The sequence below is a fragment of the Periplaneta americana genome, chromosome 10 (genome assembly GCF_040183065.1).
Source record: "Periplaneta americana isolate PAMFEO1 chromosome 10, P.americana_PAMFEO1_priV1, whole genome shotgun sequence".
NCBI classification, from domain to species: Eukaryota; Metazoa; Arthropoda; class Insecta; order Blattodea; family Blattidae; genus Periplaneta; species Periplaneta americana.
This window is the reverse complement of record NC_091126.1, coordinates 67,982,887-68,002,837: the sequence shown is the minus strand read 5'-3', so window position 1 is coordinate 68,002,837 and position 19,951 is coordinate 67,982,887. Positions and strand designations below refer to the sequence as shown.

The following is a 19,951-nucleotide window of genomic DNA, read 5'->3' as shown; positions in this document are numbered from 1 at the left end:
ACTGCATCTCCGAGAACTTCGCGTCACAGCATCGCAGTTTGGCCTTGAGATGAGCACCAGCAGCGGCGGGCGCGGACCGCCGCGACAACCACCTGACGCAGCAGTCGTCACGGACGATCACGGCGGGCAACTTTTCATCGTTCCGACAACTACGAAGAAGGGAAAGAAGAAAAAGAAGACTCACACTACCACGACTGGGACTACACTCGACCAACCTACAACTGACTCCCATGAGACCACTACGCTACAGACTAAATTGACAACACTAGACCCGTGGACCGAACTAAAAAACTGGCCGTCTGAAAGAGCGAACCGATCAGTAATGGTCGAAGACGCTGACCCAGACTTACTAGCGACGCTCCAACCTCCTCATCGAGCCGACACATTGACACTTGGACCAAGAACGAGAGTGTTCACATTCTCGACACGACTCAAACTACAGAAAGCTACGAGACCCGACCCAAAGCAATTCGGGAAGAAAGCCCGCTACATTGCGCCACCGACCGCAACTCTACAAGGACCTTGGACGCTACCGACTGATCCTCCTGCACCATCCCGATCCGTGAAACCCGACCGGCCCTCAGAAGGTCCTTCCTCTGAACCCACCAGACCCGAAACCCCTCCACTGCAACACATTCAGGACTCGTACTTTTACACCACGAGTGAATCTGCCTCTTCTGAAGGTTCAAATGAATCCGAAGGAGAGGTAGACCAAGACTGGCAGAACGCCAAGTCACGGCGCAAGAAGAAGACTCGACCAACCGCGAGCGCCGTTTCGACCACGGCAGCCGAGAAGGTCACGCCCAGTCCACAACCTGCTCCCCAGAATTCCCTTGCACCCACACCACCACCAGACCGAGACACCACAGCCGCAAGTGAACGACTCAAGAGCAGAACGACTGTGAAAATCACTAGACACACGACTGACAACAATAACCCACTGTTCATCCAGAAGCTTATAAGACAGAACAACTTAAACATGGAAACTCCGAGACAATACTGGGCCTACTCTACAGGAACGACGACACTTACCTTCCCGACGATTGACGAGGCGGAACGATTTGTTAAAGCCATACCGGCCAGAACTTTTGGACCGTCCGCACAACTTTTCATCGTCCATACACCATCTCACCAAGGACAAAGACTTCCACGAAACCGAGAGATCAGTGTCGTCATGAAGAATGTCGGCACCCAGATCCCGGAGGACGAATTGTTGCAGATTCTACGGGAAAAGTTCCCTGGAATCAAGCGCATCTCTAGAATAACCTCCGCCCAGACTAACCAGCCGACGCAGATGGTTCGACTTATAGTACAAGACGTGACCACAGCCGACCAACTTCTATGTGGAATCAACATAGCCGGACGTAATTACAAAGTCGAGCCAGCCCACGAGACAGTATTCCACAGACCGTGTCAGAACTGCGCCCAGTATGGACATGACAAAACCGACTGCCGAAACGACAAGACGTGTTTCACTTGCGGAAAAAATCCCGTCCACTGCAAACACCCACCAGACAACCAAGTCAAGTTCTGCGCCAGCTGCAAGAGCGATACCCACTATACGGGCCAAGCACGCTGTCCAAACTACCCCCGACATAACCCAACCCAACAAACTCCAACCCACATCCCGGTTCAAACACCCCAACAGATCCCTCCACCAATTCCTAAACCCTCACAATCCAGTCCAATCCAACTTCCCGAACCAAGACCTGGAATATCGTACGCCAGTGCGGTAAACCCGACAACGACCGACACGACAGAACCAACAACGGAACCGACACAGACTAACACCGAACAAATCGTAGCAGCAGCTCTAAATTCTGCAATGCAGAAAATAGAAAGCTACATCGACCAACAGATCAACAGACTGCGAGATGAAATTGTGATGTTCACAATTTCACTCCTCACGACAGACGCCCAACCCAAGACAAGACGAACGACTTTAGCAACAGCTAACCAGACAGCAAGACGGCTCTTACGCAGACAAGTTGCTCACCACTTTGTGGGTAACAAACTACAACTATCACTAGCACCACTGAAACGTGACACGACCAACCACAGACAAGCAACCAACAGCGGCCCTTCATAGGGCCGCGCGACAAAAGTAAACCACAACCAACACAGACAACAGCTTCATCCAGCCACATAAATCTGCAAGATAACAGCATCCAAGGCCAACGCAGCAGCCTGGTGTGAGCGGAGAAGACGCTGACCCGTAGAGAGTCCAACGAGCGAAGCCTAGCCGGGACCACGCCTCAACTGTCGCTACAGACAAAACATCGTAACCTGAAGAGGGCATATGTAAGACCCTAAAACAGGTTGCCCTTTGGGCAAACAACTTTGAGCTTGAGCTTGAGCCGTCGAGATCACTTTTAACCTTCGTCACACGAGCAACATGACTGGACGCGGCAAGGGAGGCAAGGGTCTTGGCAAAGGTGGAGCGAAGCGCCACAGGAAGGTTCTCCGAGATAATATTCAGGGCATCACGAAGCCGGCCATTCGTCGTCTCGCCCGACGTGGAGGCGTAAAGCGTATCTCCGGCCTCATCTACGAGGAGACGAGAGGTGTTCTCAAGGTCTTTCTGGAGAACGTAATCCGTGACGCTGTAACATACACCGAGCACGCGAAGCGGAAGACAGTCACGGCCATGGACGTGGTATACGCCTTGAAGAGGCAGGGGAGGACTCTCTACGGGTTCGGCGGTTAGACTGCCTACACACGTCTGCTGCCGAATCCGTCGGCAAAACGGCCCTTTTCAGGGCCATAAAATCCGTCTAAAAAGGGCAGTAGTTGTCGAGATTAATTTAATTCACCTTTACTGTGTGACCACTAGCTCAACAGGCCAGTGCGGAAAACAGAACTTATTTCGTAGGGGCACTTCAGTATCAGCAAAAGACGTTGTAAGAAATGCCTCTCCGTTTTTCAAATGGGTCTGACCCCAACGCTTGGTATATCAAGTGGAAAGACCGGATTCCTCTGTGAAGCCTTGCTCCTCGGATTATGTTACCTGTTACTGTAAACTTCTGTAAGTCAATAATCACTGTCCGAAGAATTGGTGGGTAATATGACAACGCAGGTAGGCAATGCTCACCAGACCGTAACAAGGAACCGAGGGGATTGACACATACTGAACATCACATCACCACGTTTTTGCAATGCCAACTTTTAGGTCATAGGAATCCAGTGTGGTAAACACTGGGGAGAAGAGGTACACATCGCATGTCAGAACACAGGACTTCGTCCTGTCAGACAACTTCCACGTATAGCTTGCGTCATTTCGGTTCGAACGAAACGACAGAGAGAGGGGAAATTCGAACGCAAATTGTCAAAGCCTTCGATTCCTACGAGAAGGTCATGTCATCATCTCAGTATTGGGGTTCCTGCGCGTGCGGCCAATATGTGCACCAACAAACAAACGCATTAGGAACTCTATTATAACGCCGTAAGTTGTTCACCAGTTATCGATTTCTTATTCAAAATTAGTTTCATTCGTAGTATGTAGTAAAGTAAACTAGTATATTCAAACGTATATGTCTAAAACCACGATGGGCACCAAAGAAGGGGACTTGTGATTATTTTCACGATAATCTCCATTACTCTAATATGATAGAAATATATTACATAAATTTCGAAGCCAACTATGTACCTTGGCATCATCATCTAATTTAATTCGTATTGTGTTAAATTATATAATAATAATGAAACCTTTCTATATGCATCAGTATAATGTGTTATCACACAATAGCCTAGTAAATGTACAACGGTTTCAAGTACTTCAGTGCGAACCTGGGACAACGACATCGTTCAGAGCACAAAATTACAGAATGATGATATTAAATCAGCCCACCGGTATAGAGAGAGAGAGAAAGTTGACACGCGTAATGAAATTACATTACGAAGCCGTGAGAGAGGATTAACAATACTGGCTATTTCTGACTTTTGTGAGGTTAGTGGGGCCCTTAAAAGGGCCGTTTTACGGAGAAGGGGCTTAAGCCTTCTTCTCGGTTTTCTTCGGGAGGAGAACCGCCTGGATGTTGGGCAACACACCACCCTGGGCGATGGTGACGCCGGACAGGAGTTTGTTCAGCTCCTCGTCGTTGCGAATGGCGAGCTGTAAGTGACGAGGAATGATCCTAGTCTTCTTGTTGTCACGAGCTGCGTTGCCAGCCAACTCGAGAACTTCGGCCGCCAGGTACTCCATCACCGCGGCCAGGTAGACTGGCGCACCGGCACCAACTCGCTCTGCGTAATTGCCCTTACGCAAAAGACGGTGGATACGGCCTACCGGGAACTGCAACCCAGCACGGCTGGATCGAGACTTTGACTTTCCCTTCACCTTGCCTCCCTTTCCACGACCCGACATGATGCTACTCCTACTTGCAGCTGTTTAACTACAAGAACGACGCCTCGCCCAAAATGATGCAGGGCCCGACGGTAACCTTCACTTTTACGCCAACGTCAATAATCGACAGCGGACCAATCGTAAAGTCACAAACGTTTGCGCTGTTTCTATTGGCTCGCACTGGGAAGGCAGTACGGCATTGTCCCTGCGACTTAAATATTTTTCTCCCTCCACATCGACCAACAGATCAACAGACTGCGAGATGAAATTGTGATGTTCACAATTTCACTCCTCACGACAGACGCCCAACCCAAGACAAGACGAACGACTTTAGCAACAGCTAACCAGACAGCAAGACGGCTCTTACGCAGACAAGTTGCTCACCACTTTGTGGGTAACAAACTACAACTATCACTAGCACCACTGAAACGTGACACGACCAACCACAGACAAGCAACCAACAGCGGCCCTTCATAGGGCCGCGCGACAAAAGTAAACCACAACCAACACAGACAACAGCTTCATCCAGCCACATAAATCTGCAAGATAACAGCATCCAAGGCCAACGCAGCAGCCTGGTGTGAGCGGAGAAGACGCTGACCCGTAGAGAGTCCAACGAGCGAAGCCTAGCCGGGACCACGCCTCAACTGTCGCTACAGACAAAACATCGTAACCTGAAGAGGGCATATGTAAGACCCTAAAACAGGTTGCCCTTTGGGCAAACAACTTTGAGCTTGAGCTTGGGCTCATCATCAGACGAGCACCATGCCCCCCAAAGCTTCCGGAAAGGCTGCCAAGAAGGCCGGCAAGGCCCAGAAGAATATTTCGAAGGGCGATAAGAAGAAGAAGCGCAAGAGGAAGGAGAGCTACGCCATTTACATCTACAAGGTTCTGAAACAAGTTCACCCAGACACGGGAATCAGTTCAAAGGCTATGAGCATCATGAACAGCTTCGTTAACGACATCTTCGAGCGCATCGCCGCGGAAGCTTCGCGGCTCGCGCATTACAACAAGCGGTCGACCATCACCAGTCGGGAGATCCAGACAGCCGTCCGTCTCCTGCTACCCGGTGAGCTGGCCAAGCACGCCGTCAGTGAAGGGACCAAGGCCGTCACAAAATACACTAGTTCCAAGTAAGCGGGAGTGCTTGCTAGGGAATCAGCAACCGGCCCTTTTAAGGGCCACAAGTTATTCATAACAGAGTAGATGAATGAAGAACAACAGCGTTTCCCACCGAGTGAAAATTTAAATAATCACCCCGATAACACTTCTAGGATAGATAATACATTATAGGCAGTCCATGGGAGACTTGGATCCACGAGGCAAATTCGTTTCCTTAATAGTTTCGTACGACTTATATGAGAGCGCGGTGTCATTCCTACTCACTTGGCAGCATTAATTGTTGAGGGAAAACAACTTAGAAGGTAACTTGTCGACCGCGGTCATAATCCTTCCGCAGGCCACTACTGAGAATCTGTGGACATACGGGTAATCTATCTTTATTGAAACTCGGGTTCATAACATACGACTGATACTTTATATATCTGTCACGTAATCCATCAAGAGACAAATGTCCCCCCCCCCCCTAGTCAGTAGCGAGCTTCAGTCCATTCGTAGTAGCCGCCGGTGCAAGAAGTGAATTGAAGTTTGTGTGAAGTTCCGTAGTATGGCATGAAAATGATGTCGAAAATCCGACTACAGTTCCACAACCATGTGGTTGAAAGGAGGCTCCGCTGTTGAACAACAATCCACCTGTGGCTTAACTTAGAATGCCGACTAGCTGTTTTATTAATCCCGTGTCAATCCAGCAGTGTGTGACGTTGAAACGTAACCAAACTGCCGTTGATAGATAGATTTATCATCTATCCCAATGACATCCAACGAGCTTGGTAATTTAGGTACAGAGTCTAAGCAGGCAGTTTACGTGTGTGTGTGAGCGAGTGCAGGTTTTATCGAGTGCACCCCAATCCCATCGTCCTCAAGTGCCTACAGATTACGCAGTTTCATCGGCAACGGCCATACCATGTTGAAAATACCGGTTCTCGTCCGATCACCGAAGTCAAGCAACATTGGGCGTGGTCAGTACTTGGATGGGTGACCGCTTGGGAACACCACGTGCCGTTGGCGATTTTTTTTTTTACGTCACTATTTCCAGCGTGTTCTAATAAGACTTATGGGATATTATGTTCCCTTCCCTATTCCAGCTATAGCTTGGATGATGACGCCGCTGCATAATTGTAGAGTAATTGATAATTCTTAAGTACTTGCAGCTCCGTATTGAAACTTATGACTGGTAGCATATTCATATGAGACGGTTCACTTCTCTGCGTTTTCTCGAAGAAGGGAATATGTATTCAGGGGATTGTGAACGTACCTCGCGCTCTCCCTAGAAGTTAGAGACATTTTAGGTAAAGAATGTAATATACTGTACATATATGGCTAATTAAAATCCCATTAGTTACTACATTTCAGTGGGTAGTACAAATTCCATAATGAAAATATCTCTGTCCTAGTAGTTGTATCCTTTAAAGAAGCTCGTTGTTTTCCCATGATGAAGGGCAGAACTTGGTCGGTAGAAATTTAAACAGACTGCATTATCAGACCAGGCGTTATTTCAATATCAGCGTTTAGTTTAGGAAATATAGCAATAGCGGAGTTGGGAGAAGTAGTTATAGCATGTACAGTAAGTATAAACAGTTCGCTGTACTGTACAGTGAATATAAATATTTGAATGTACGATGGCAAAACATCAGACATACAGTACGTAGCTCACATATCTTTAAAAATAAATAAATAAATAAATAAATAAAAATAAAGAAGACATTCTGAGGAGTGAGTGGAAAGTGCATATTATAATGAATATTTTTAACTCTCAGTTGACATTGAGAGAGAAAGCCATGCATCGGGGAACCGGTGACTGTTTTTGCGTTACCTTCTGCTATTGGCGTTGTTGGTTAGTAACGAATGAAAGGGGTAGGACGCGGAATCAAATGTCAAAAAACGATAGGGAAATAATAGTAACTGGTTGTATTTCGATCGAGCTCGGCGTGCTGATTCACCAGTGGGGTGTTTCACAAAGTTTACAATCTTTGGAAATTGTGAACTCTGTTTGTAAACTTCTGTTTCACAATCTTTGTTTGTAAAGGTGGACTGTACAAAGGAAATCAAATCTTTACGAATGAAATTTTGCGCTCTTTACAAGTGATATGTTTGTTTCACAACGAAGGAGTAATTTTACAAACGTGTAAACTAAACTTTACTAGTGAAGTTAGCACATTTTCTACAGTAGCCCTGTTGAAATAGCTTCTAATTGTGAATGAAAAAAATAAACACATATGTATAAAATCAATTTTATAGTAACAGGGTACCATTAAGAATTACACTGAAGCAGTTGTGATGTTATTGAGTAGTTCTAGCGACTCAGACGAAGATTTTGCATTTAGGCCTAACGTAGAATTTTCCGGCCACGTTCGTATCATTGTACGAATATTAATGAAAGGTTTCGAATGAATCCCGCGCTATACTTCAGAATACCGCGTTAGTTCTTATATACGAGGAACGTATTTAATAAATACTCGCACTTAAAGAAGAAAAACTTTGCACCGAAAACCAATCACTTAATAATGCAATGTCGGCATTACTTACGCAGTATTCTGAAGTCGTTCCGAATCCCATTTCGCTGTAATCTCTCCTACAAGATATGGGACATCACATGCAACATCTGAAAGGGAAAAGTGGTGCCCTAACCTCAAAGCGAGAACTGCATTGGTTGCATAGTAGCTCTCAGTTCCCTGCGTTAGCAGATAAGAACGGAATTTATAAGATTACAGTGTGCAAAAGTTCACACATGGTAGTTGATGTTGTTACAAGATTGAAAAAACTCGAGGCGGGTTATTGATCACCGAATGTGCTTACTCGGGCAAAGGATTTTTATGCTCCTCCTGCTGGGTTCCCTAATGTTGGCGAGGTTATGGATGAAACAATAAAATATACTGATGGACCAGCAGAGAGCGAAGTTGATTTTAATGGATGGACATGTTAGCTGCTCTATCAACTGCATATAACTACGTGGGTCAAATCCATTATTTATCAATTATTTGAATGAATTTCGCGCTAACTTTCGTCAGTTAAGTCGTAGGCTAATTAATGCATTGGTATGCTCGACCAATTGCATGCCGCGAAACTCCGTTGTCGCCGATGTAGCAAAATCTAAATAAAATATATATAAAAAAATATAAACATGTCCATCGATAGTTCTAAAATTACAGCTACTTTACCTCTGATCCTTAGTGATTTTTGTAAACTGTCGTTGGCGATTTTGTTCAACCAATTATGCGTATTTGTAAGTTTGTTTCGCCGATTTTGTAAAGTTCGTTAAAACATACAAGTGAATAAGATTGCATTGTGAAACACAGTTAACAAGCATATGTAATATTTCCGTTGTTAATTGTATATTGTTAATTTGTAATTTGTTAGCGTTGTGAAACATGCCCCCATTTACCTTTAGAGGTAATATCTACATTAATATTTAGTTAAAATTTAAAGAAATTTTAAACGAATGGAAGCTGCATTTTAATTCACCCCAAATTACTATGTTCCCTTTCAGATTATCAGCTGTTGTTGTTGTTGTTGTTGTATTGTAAGTTCTCACTTATTGTTAGCTAGCCGTACCCGTTCGCTCCGCTCCACCTGTTAGAAATAAATATAAAGTAATTACATAATTAAAATAGGACGTCTGATCCAGGGAACAACTTTTACAACAGCGCAAGATAATCTGCTTCGCATATTACCCAATTTTTTTTTAGCACTGCATTTATTGCATATATATTTTATGTATTTTAACACGATTCAATTGAGCATAGTTAAAATATGAATTATTAAAATAATGGATTGCCAAGCTAAAGTACTATTACTGCATACTAAATCAATACACTCTCGTTGTTCGTTAATTCTCTGAGATTAAAATGCGTGTACATAAATATTATTTTAAGAAATACAGAAAACGAATGTACAAAATAGCCTATCAAATTTTCTGTGCATAAGAAGCTATTTTAATCTTACCTGTCCTCGATTTACTCAGACGTTACTGTAATAACATTATAGCATTATGTCCATCTAGAGAAACTACAGTTTCCAATGGTGAAATAATAACTAATTATACAAATCAGTTAATTTACGAGCTTGTGATATTACTTCATACAAACACAGAAACATTCCCTGTAGGCTATGTTTAATAGCTTTCGATTGTTTGTTGATGTCCAAGGCCCCTGTTTCGATTGTTGTTGTCCAAGGCCCCTTATAGACGAAGTCATTTGTTCTTAATTCATTGCACCGTCTTAGATAGCGTTATTTTAATTTTAAAACTCATTTATCTCATTAAATATCAGTCCTATCAAAATGTTGTAAAAAAATAAAACTTAACGGAAATCATTTTTAAAGGAACATCTGTTATGTAACATTTTTTCTCAAATATCAATAATAAGCGAGATATTTCGATTTATTTAATTCAGGCCCCCTTATAACTCCCCTTTTAAATAATGTATTTCGAATGCCATATAGCCTAAAATCTAAGTTACAACAAACTTAATTTATATTCCAGTTTTCATATAAATCGGTTCAGCCATTATCGCGTGAAAAGGTAACAAACATACAGACAGACATACAAACAAAAATTTCAAAAATGCGATTTTCGGTTTCAGGGTGGTTAATTATATATGTTAGGACCAATTACTTTTGGAAAATCGAAACTTACCAGAAAAATTTCGGCTACAGATTTATTATTAGTATAGATAGTACGAGATACGACCGCAATTTTGTACGACTAGTGTAATGAAGGAATGCAAAAAATTATTTTGGAACTTTGCAATGTTAGTCTATCATTAAAATAAAATTAAATCTTAATTCGTCCCTTTTGCAGGAGTCTTCTTCATCCAGTATGTTGTTGGCTGATATGGAGGAGGAGGGGGGGGGGACATGCTCTAAAGGGATTAAATTTGCTTAGCAAATCGATATGGTGACTAACGCTTGCAATGCGTCATAGCTATAATTGTACTGCGCGGTAATTTCAGAGTAATAAGAGTTCAGTTCAGGGATCTGCTAATTTCTTCATATTGTGTTCGGCAATGGAATAGTACCGCAGTAGCATTAAGAGGTTTTTATAATTTGAACTGATATGTGCAGGTATATTGACCCCCCCCCCCTCCCACCGCTGGCCGACGCGGACTGCAATGACAACAGTAAGCCACACGTCATACGTAAGCCTTTCTTCTTCTTCATCTTTGCTCGCCTGGCAAATACAGTCTTGGATTTCACATATTCAATTTTTCACAGTCCCAACTCCCTTGCATGGACGTGTTTTCACGTACCTTTAAAGTTTCTCCTCTCATTCATTCAGTCTATTCGCAAGCCTGAGGGTTTTCCGTGGTTTTCCCTAAGGAGCTAAGACAAATGTAGGGATGAGCCCAGAAAGAAAAGGGCATTCACTTCCTTAGACCCTGGTAACTGCTCTTTTTAGAGGAAGGAGGAGGAGAAAGAAACCCCCCCACCCCCACCGACGTGGACTGCAATGACAACAGTAAGCAACACGTTATATGTAAAGCCTTTATTATTATTATTATTATTATTATTATTATTATTATTATTATTTACAATGGGACTAAAGGTGGTGTAGATACACTATGTCAAATGTGCCACAATCTTTCCTGCAATAGAAAGACGAGGCGCTGGCCACTAGCAATATTTTACAACATGCTAAATATTGCAAGTATAAATTCATGGATAATTTATAGTTAGAAGAACTCAGAAAACAATATCAAGAAAACAATTCATTTTCCAATTGTGTGAAGAGCTGACAAAACCGTGGATGCAGCACCGCTTTGCACGTCCTACTTTACACCGATCTCTGCGGGCAACAATTGAAGAACATCTGAACATTGCTGTGCAACAACAATGCCAGGTAATGCAGCCAGATGGTGAACGTACTGTTTGCTATAAATGTCCTGCAAAGAAGAGGAGAATGATGACAACATTTTGTGGACTTTGCAAAAAGGGGTTCTGCAGAGAACATCGCGCTGTTGTTTGCACTAATTGTAAATAGGACAATAACATGAACGTAAAGACTTTATGACAAACTTAAAATTAAATGAACACTAATGGCTACGAAAAGTGTAAAAGTTGTTAAATGTGTGATATTGAGTTGATTTCAGTTAATTAAAATGTGAGTAGTAAAAATTACGAATGCTTACCTTTAACATGAGTACAGTGATGATTACCTGTCTAGGGTTAAGTAGTCGCGTGGTGAGTTTAGGAATTCCCAGACCACCTCTAAGATTGTTTAAAATAAAGGTATTGTAATCGTACGTTTCTGTCTTTTGTCAATAGTAACGTTGACCTTTCTTTTTCGAGAAAACAAAATCTGTTGTACAGTTAAAGGTACTGAAATAGTAAGAAATTTTCTGAAATCCCCACGCGTTTGCAAGTGTAAGTCTCTGTTGTAACCTGTTGATTTACGAGAGACTGCGTGTGCTTCCGTACAGTGTTTCTAAAATGTGCAGTAACGAGTCAGAAATCATTGGAATGTAGTGTAGGTGTGTTTGTTATAACCGGGAATCAATCCGCAGTACTTGACCAATCAACTACGGGAAATATCAGAAAAATTGGCAGGAGTTAGCAAGAAAAACAAAGGTAAAATATCACGTGAACGAGCACCGATACCGAGCACTATGTACAATATACCCTAGAGAAAAAGACAAGAAAACAAAAGTCAACCGCTGCAAGTGTTACGAAGTGGTGTGTGAAACATATAATGAAGAATGTCTGCGGGAAGCGCATCTAGTGAGATAAAGGGTGAAATGGAGGATTCTGCTAAAAATAAAGAAAGGAAGAAAAATGTTTACAGTTAATACAAGTATTGTTTTCTCTTGTGGGTTTATGTTTAGTATAATAGATGTGTGTGTGTGTGTGTGTGTGTGTTTCATTAAAAATTAGCATATCCTTAATGAATACATCCTAAGTGGTATAAATGAAATTGTATAAACTGCAGGGAATCTTAAAATATGAAAATTGCGATAGTTGTTTTCTTTACAGTCCGACCTTTTTTAATAAACTAGTGTGAGATATGAAGTTTTGCACATTTAAGGGTTGTTAACATGAATGTAAGGAATATATATTATGATATGATATGATATGATTCTCAAATACTCTGTCCTGCTGACCCTTCACATTTCTGTATTCGGGCGAGTGTGTATTCTTCTTCTTCTTCTTCTTCTTCTTCTTATTATTATTATTATTACTATTACTATAATTATTATTATTATTATTATTATTATTATTATTATTATTATTATTATTGTGTGAAGAGTTGTATCGGAAGTGCTTTATAGACTAAATTAATAATTTCTATCTTAACTGAAATATTTACATTATATTTCACACAGTATAGTTACAGGTAGCATAAATTCAGATAATGGTTTTTATATGGGAATCTACTTCTTGTGTTTAGAGGCTACATTTATACAGAGTTAATAATTTCTCCCCTATGTAACATATTTCCATGAAATTTTATACGCATCTATGCAAAAACGAATTATGCTCGTGTAATTAGGGAATTAGGGAAAAATTAGTGTTTCTGATAATTTTTAATGTTTTAATAGAAATTATGCTCCTAAAAGATGACTAGCCTGCCATATTTTTCGCAGTTGGTAACAAAATGCTAGATTCATGGATATACTCCATAATTTAGTTGTTCATTATATGTTCAAGAAGTGTTGAATTTTTCTTGGAGAAATTAAGCTCCTTCATCCAGACTCTGAAAAGTGGCTGCTGTCGAATTCGTAAAGCGCCACCAAGAGATGAATATAACATCTAAGTTTGCAGGATGTAGCAGCTAAATTTTAAGCCGTATAGAGTTTAATATTTGATTAATGTGTGGGTAGAAGAATTGAAAGTTAACTCAGGTTTACTTGTAATGCACAGCCTGTTAAATATGTCGTAAAAAAAAAAAAAAAAAAAAAACTAGTTGCACAAATCTCAGTAAACGTGCCAATTAAATGAATGCTAACGTATTATAGATTGCTTTTCGCGTATTAAATGAAAGTACACATCTTGTCCTATGACCTCCATAAGGGAAGGTTTAACAATATAAAACAGCCACTGACCCCACGAACAAAAATCAACTGAAGAGCGTGACTTAAAAAAAAAAAAAAAAAAAAAAAAAAAAAAAAAAAAAAAAAAAAAAAAACTCATGTTTTGTCCCACCTCTTACTGATATTGATGTTTTGTATGTTGTTGTGCACAATGCCTAGCTTTTGTTTAAGCCTAGATATTACTTAAACTTCGGTTATGATGAAGTTGATTTTCTTACATAGTTTTGCGTTCTGGACAACTGTGCGCCGGCATCTCTCGGAACATCCGAGATCAGGTCCCTATCCCCTCCACCGCAAAGTCAAATAGCGTCTGTCACTTGATTTTGAATATTAAACAAACATACCATCACGGCATTTCCGTTATGGCATCTGGTGTCATCAATAAGCTACAAATAAAGGAAAGAAAGAAAGAAAGAAAGAAAGAAAGAAAGAAAGAAAGAAAGAAAGAAAGTAGCACAGTCACTGTCCTGAACAAGGTACGCAAGTATTATTTTAATTAATGCGTATCGCCTACCAGCCGCCGAAACTATTCGACAGGAGAGTGAATATCCTACACGGTCCTGTAAAAATGTTCTGAATACACTAAATGACGTGTAATTTTTTTTCTATTATTAGGACAATTGAACGTGTCATTGCTCCTGCGGGTTGCTTTGTTTCACACCACAGAGAATTCAGGTTCTCTACCCCCCGGGATTCTAGAGATAAGAGAGCGATGAGGTTAAAGGAGTAGGCGTTTGTTCGTGTTTTTGTTTTTACTTTAGAAAAATTGCGAAACGTGACGCAATAGCGATAAGTTTTATGAACAAGTTTGCTGAATCGACCAATTGAAGGTAATTTATATTTTGCTAAAGAAGAGAGGAGATTAATGAAATCAGTTATTGTAATAATCGTAGTAGATTGAAGGAATTGTTTGTATTCAAACTCCTTTTGTGAAATAAGCTGCTCGGATGCTTATCAGGGTGACGGTTATAAATGTTATCGTAATACCCACCCGAGGTCACAAAGGTCACAGTCTTCCGCTTGTCCTTTCCTAAGCAGACCACGTCTGTACTATCGAAAATAATGAGTCACAGTTATAGTTTCGTGAAAGTAAAAAATGTTAGATAGGAGACAAGTAGCTACTCTTATACAATCATAATCACATTTTGTATCCAATATAGTATAAACGAGCTACATGTAAGTACTGTGTAAAGTTTCATTAAAACAATATATTATATATGAGACAAGTCACTAATTTTTGTCAAAACGCATCGTCTATAAAGGGGTAGTTTCTCCTCTTATACAGTAGTGACTATAGTGCGAAGTTTCATGGAAATATGTCACATTTTTAGTCCAGCTAGATTTGCTTTCTGGACCACTTTGAGCCTTGGCGCTTGTGATCGGTCGGACGGAGGATCACTCGTCCCGGCGGCGTTAACCCTTAATTTGGTAAATATATATAATGTGCAATATTATAGAACTGTGAAATTTTTTTTTAATTTTCCTAAGAAACTTTGTTATCCATCGTTCTATTAAAAAATTGTTTATTAACCTATAGGATACATTGCGATATTTGTCAAACAGGCTGTGGGAAAATGCTGATACGGTGAGGAATGGAAAGGGAGAAACCATTTATATTATTGAGGTGACCTTGAACTGAGGGTAGTAGGAACGAGACCTGGAGTACGGTACAACCGGCTCTTCCGAGAAATAACTAGTGGCCCTGAAAAGGGCCTTTTTGCGGGCAGGAGTACCTTTGTTAATTCAAGCCCTCTCGCCGCGGATGCGCCTAGCCAGCTGAATATCCTTGGGCATAATGGTCACGCGCTTGGCGTGGATGGCGCAAAGGTTGGTATCCTCGAAGAGACCGACGAGGTATGCCTCGCTTGCCTCCTGCAAGGCCATTACGGCTGAGCTCTGGAAACGGAGGTCGGTTTTGAAATCCTGAGCGATTTCACGCACCAAGCGCTGGAAAGGCAGCTTGCGGATGAGGAGCTCGGTGCTCTTCTGGTAACGACGGATCTCGCGAAGAGCAACTGTACCAGGTCGGTATCGATGGGGTTTCTTCACGCCTCCAGTAGCCGGTGCGCTCTTCCTAGCGGCCTTCGTTGCCAGCTGCTTTCGTGGAGCCTTGCCTCCCGTGGACTTACGCGCAGTTTGCTTCGTACGTGCCATCGCTTACTCCTTCGTCCTCGCAACCCAAGTTGACGCAATACAGTCGCGCCCGCTGCCCCCAAGAGGGGTATTTATGTCTTCGCCCGTTGAGAAGCCACGCCCCTTCCGTAATGTGATTGGTCCGCGGGTTTTAGTATATAAACCAAAAAATGACCCGCCGTCGAGATCACTTTTAACCTTCGTCACACGAGCAACATGACTGGACGCGGCAAGGGAGGCAAGGGTCTTGGCAAAGGTGGAGCGAAGCGCCACAGGAAGGTTCTCCGAGATAATATTCAGGGCATCACGAAGCCGGCCATTCGTCGTCTCGCCCGACGTGGAGGCGTAAAGCGTATCTCCGGCCTCATCTACGAGGAGACGAGAGGTGTTCTCAAGGTCTTTCTGGAGAACGTAATCCGTGACGCTGTAACATACACCGAGCACGCGAAGCGGAAGACAGTCACGGCCATGGACGTGGTATACGCCTTGAAGAGGCAGGGGAGGACTCTCTACGGGTTCGGCGGTTAGACTGCCTACACACGTCTGCTGCCGAATCCGTCGGCAAAACGGCCCTTTTCAGGGCCATAAAATCCGTCTAAAAAGGGCAGTAGTTGTCGAGATTAATTTAATTCACCTTTACTGTGTGACCACTAGCTCAACAGGCCAGTGCGGAAAACAGAACTTATTTCGTAGGGGCACTTCAGTATCAGCAAAAGACGTTGTAAGAAATGCCTCTCCGTTTTTCAAATGGGTCTGACCCCAACGCTTGGTATATCAAGTGGAAAGACCGGATTCCTCTGTGAAGCCTTGCTCCTCGGATTATGTTACCTGTTACTGTAAACTTCTGTAAGTCAATAATCACTGTCCGAAGAATTGGTGGGTAATATGACAACGCAGGTAGGCAATGCTCACCAGACCGTAACAAGGAACCGAGGGGATTGACACATACTGAACATCACATCACCACGTTTTTGCAATGCCAACTTTTAGGTCATAGGAATCCAGTGTGGTAAACACTGGGGAGAAGAGGTACACATCGCATGTCAGAACACAGGACTTCGTCCTGTCAGACAACTTCCACGTATAGCTTGCGTCATTTCGGTTCGAACGAAACGACAGAGAGAGGGGAAATTCGAACGCAAATTGTCAAAGCCTTCGATTTACGAGAAGGTCATGTCATCATCTCAGTATTGGGGTTCCTGCGCGTGCGGCCAATATGTGCACCAACAAACAAACGCATTAGGAACTCTATTATAACGCCGTAAGTTGTTCACCAGTTATCGATTTCTTATTCAAAATTAGTTTCATTCGTAGTATGTAGTAAAGTAAACTAGTATATTCAAACGTATATGTCTAAAACCACGATGGGCACCAAAGAAGGGGACTTGTGATTATTTTCACGATAATCTCCATTACTCTAATATGATAGAAATATATTACATAAATTTCGAAGCCAACTATGTACCTTGGCATCATCATCTAATTTAATTCGTATTGTGTTAAATTATATAATAATAATGAAACCTTTCTATATGCATCAGTATAATGTGTTATCACACAATAGCCTAGTAAATGTACAACGGTTTCAAGTACTTCAGTGCGAACCTGGGACAACGACATCGTTCAGAGCACAAAATTACAGAATGATGATATTAAATCAGCCCACCGGTATAGAGAGAGAGAGAAAGTTGACACGCGTAATGAAATTACATTACGAAGCCGTGAGAGAGGATTAACAATACTGGCTATTTCTGACTTTTGTGAGGTTAGTGGGGCCCTTAAAAGGGCCGTTTTACGGAGAAGGGGCTTAAGCCTTCTTCTCGGTTTTCTTCGGGAGGAGAACCGCCTGGATGTTGGGCAACACACCACCCTGGGCGATGGTGACGCCGGACAGGAGTTTGTTCAGCTCCTCGTCGTTGCGAATGGCGAGCTGTAAGTGACGAGGAATGATCCTAGTCTTCTTGTTGTCACGAGCTGCGTTGCCAGCCAACTCGAGAACTTCGGCCGCCAGGTACTCCATCACCGCGGCCAGGTAGACTGGCGCACCGGCACCAACTCGCTCTGCGTAATTGCCCTTACGCAAAAGACGGTGGATACGGCCTACCGGGAACTGCAACCCAGCACGGCTGGATCGAGACTTTGACTTTCCCTTCACCTTGCCTCCCTTTCCACGACCCGACATGATGCTACTCCTACTTGCAGCTGTTTAACTACAAGAACGACGCCTCGCCCAAAATGATGCAGGGCCCGACGGTAACCTTCACTTTTACGCCAACGTCAATAATCGACAGCGGACCAATCGTAAAGTCACAAACGTTTGCGCTGTTTCTATTGGCTCGCACTGGGAAGGCAGTACGGCATTGTCCCTGCGACTTAAATATTTTTCTCCCTCCGGAATATCAGTAATATTGTATCTATTCTCATATTTAATAACTTGTGTTTGGCTATAATGCTATCTCGGCCCCCTAGACTGAAGCGAATCAGTTGGTGATCAAGAAGACACTGGCGACCAAGTCGCTGCCTAGTGGATCGCCACGTACTGAGTGTTATCTAGGAAACTTTGCCGACTTGTCGCAGGAGTGAAACCTCCTAAGTGTGTTAACCTCTGTGCTCATCATTATTATTAAATTATTGTACACTAACTTTAAAGTGAGAAACCGTAACATTGAGTAACATTGAGTGTAGCTGATTACCAGGGAACATTTTAGACTTGCCGCGGAAGAGAGACCTGCTCAGTGTGTGTGAACTTCTGTGCTCATCCTCATTATTGTTTTAAAATATTGTACGGTAACTCTCTTTTAACGAGAAACCGTAACATTGCATGTTGCTGTTCACTGGATGAACCCATAACGATAAACGCAGTGAGCCCCGCTCGACATATACAGTGTTGTAGGCGAGGAAATATCGACTAGTGCTGCACCAGTGTGATTGTACTGTACAGCAACAACCAGTGCATAGCATCGCGCGGGATAGTTTTCTGTGAGTTCCGTTCTGAGTTGTGCAAAAGCAAATACTAACGACATGGAGGAGAACGAAGAAAGTGGCCAACCTCCACCATCACCCCATCTAGACCAAGCCTCCACCTCAACCGACATATCAGCCAACGTGAAGCCTACATTTGCCACACCACAGCCGAAAAAGAAGCAGAAGCGGAAGAGACCAACCCAACTCAGCGACACCAAGCCAGTGAAAACAGGTATGTCTAGTGCTGACCAGACGACAGACTCTAACAGTGAAACTGATTCAGAGAACGTCATATCTACACTGCTCAATAGTTTTTCTCCAACTGAATCAGACAGAGGGCTCTTCATCAGGCGGGGAACGAAATCAGCATTTAGAGAATTGAAGCAACAAAATGACCTAACTTTCACTTCTCACCTTCTTTCGCAAACAGACCGGGTGGTAATTTTCAGCTCTAGAGAACAGCTCTCCAAATTCTCAGCTAAATTCAGCCCTCTATATTTTGGCCCTAAAGCTATATTTGAAGCTCTACCAAATTCAACCCTTACGGCACCTTGGCTTACGGCGTTGGACAGAACCCGCACTCCCAACCTGCCCCCTTCTCCAGTACCAGAAACCCCGCCAAACCCCAGCGAAAACGATTGGAAAACCGTAACCCATGCCAAAAGGAAACCTGTCCTGACTCCAGCTATCCCTCAAACATCCACCCACACCGATCCTGCCTCTTCTGAACAAAAATACACTGTAAAAATCCATAATCACTCATTAAACACCAACAACCCCTTTTTCATCAAAGACCTAATCACACAAAATCATCTACAGATCCCTACACCTAGATATTTCTGGGCATACACCACAAGAACTACCACTCTCCTTTTTCCTAACATACAGACCGCAGAAAAGTTCGTCCACGCCATACCCCCTGACTCTTTCGGCCCACATGCAAAATTGATTCTCATGCCAGCACACATGTCAGCCACTCAGCCACCCCCTCCCAAAGATATCAGCGTGGTCATAAAGTCTATTGAACACAGCATTTCTATGGACACTCTCAAACAAGAGTTACTCGACCAAGGCTACAAAGTCAAAAACGTAGCAAGGATCATTTCGGCACAGACCAGAACCGAAACCCAGTTAGTGAGAGCTTTCCTCGAAGACGTGGAAACTTCAGACGCCATGTTGAGAGGCGTGCTACTATGCGGAAAGTTCTACAGAGTCGAACCTTCGAAAGAATTCGTAAGACTACGCCCATGCTTACAATGCGCGCAATACGGACATGATAACAGTACCTGCAACAACATCCCTAAATGCCACAAATGTGGACAGAATCCTAATATCTGCAAGACAAAGCATACGACCAACGAGAAATACT

At 42.8% G+C, this 19,951-nt stretch overlaps 1 protein-coding gene and 1 non-coding gene across 3 annotated transcripts in view; one reads left to right on the top strand and one right to left on the bottom strand.

Annotated features, from left to right (window-relative positions):
• The window catches only part of cher (filamin protein cher), a 1,020,924-nt gene that overhangs the window by 609,301 nt on the left and 391,672 nt on the right, over positions 1 to 19,951 (bottom strand). The gene's annotated exons all lie outside the window — the stretch shown is intronic.
• On the top strand, positions 6,351 to 6,469 carry LOC138708250 (5S ribosomal RNA). The gene has a single exon (XR_011334656.1). It is a non-coding gene; the product is annotated as a 5S ribosomal RNA (ribosomal RNA).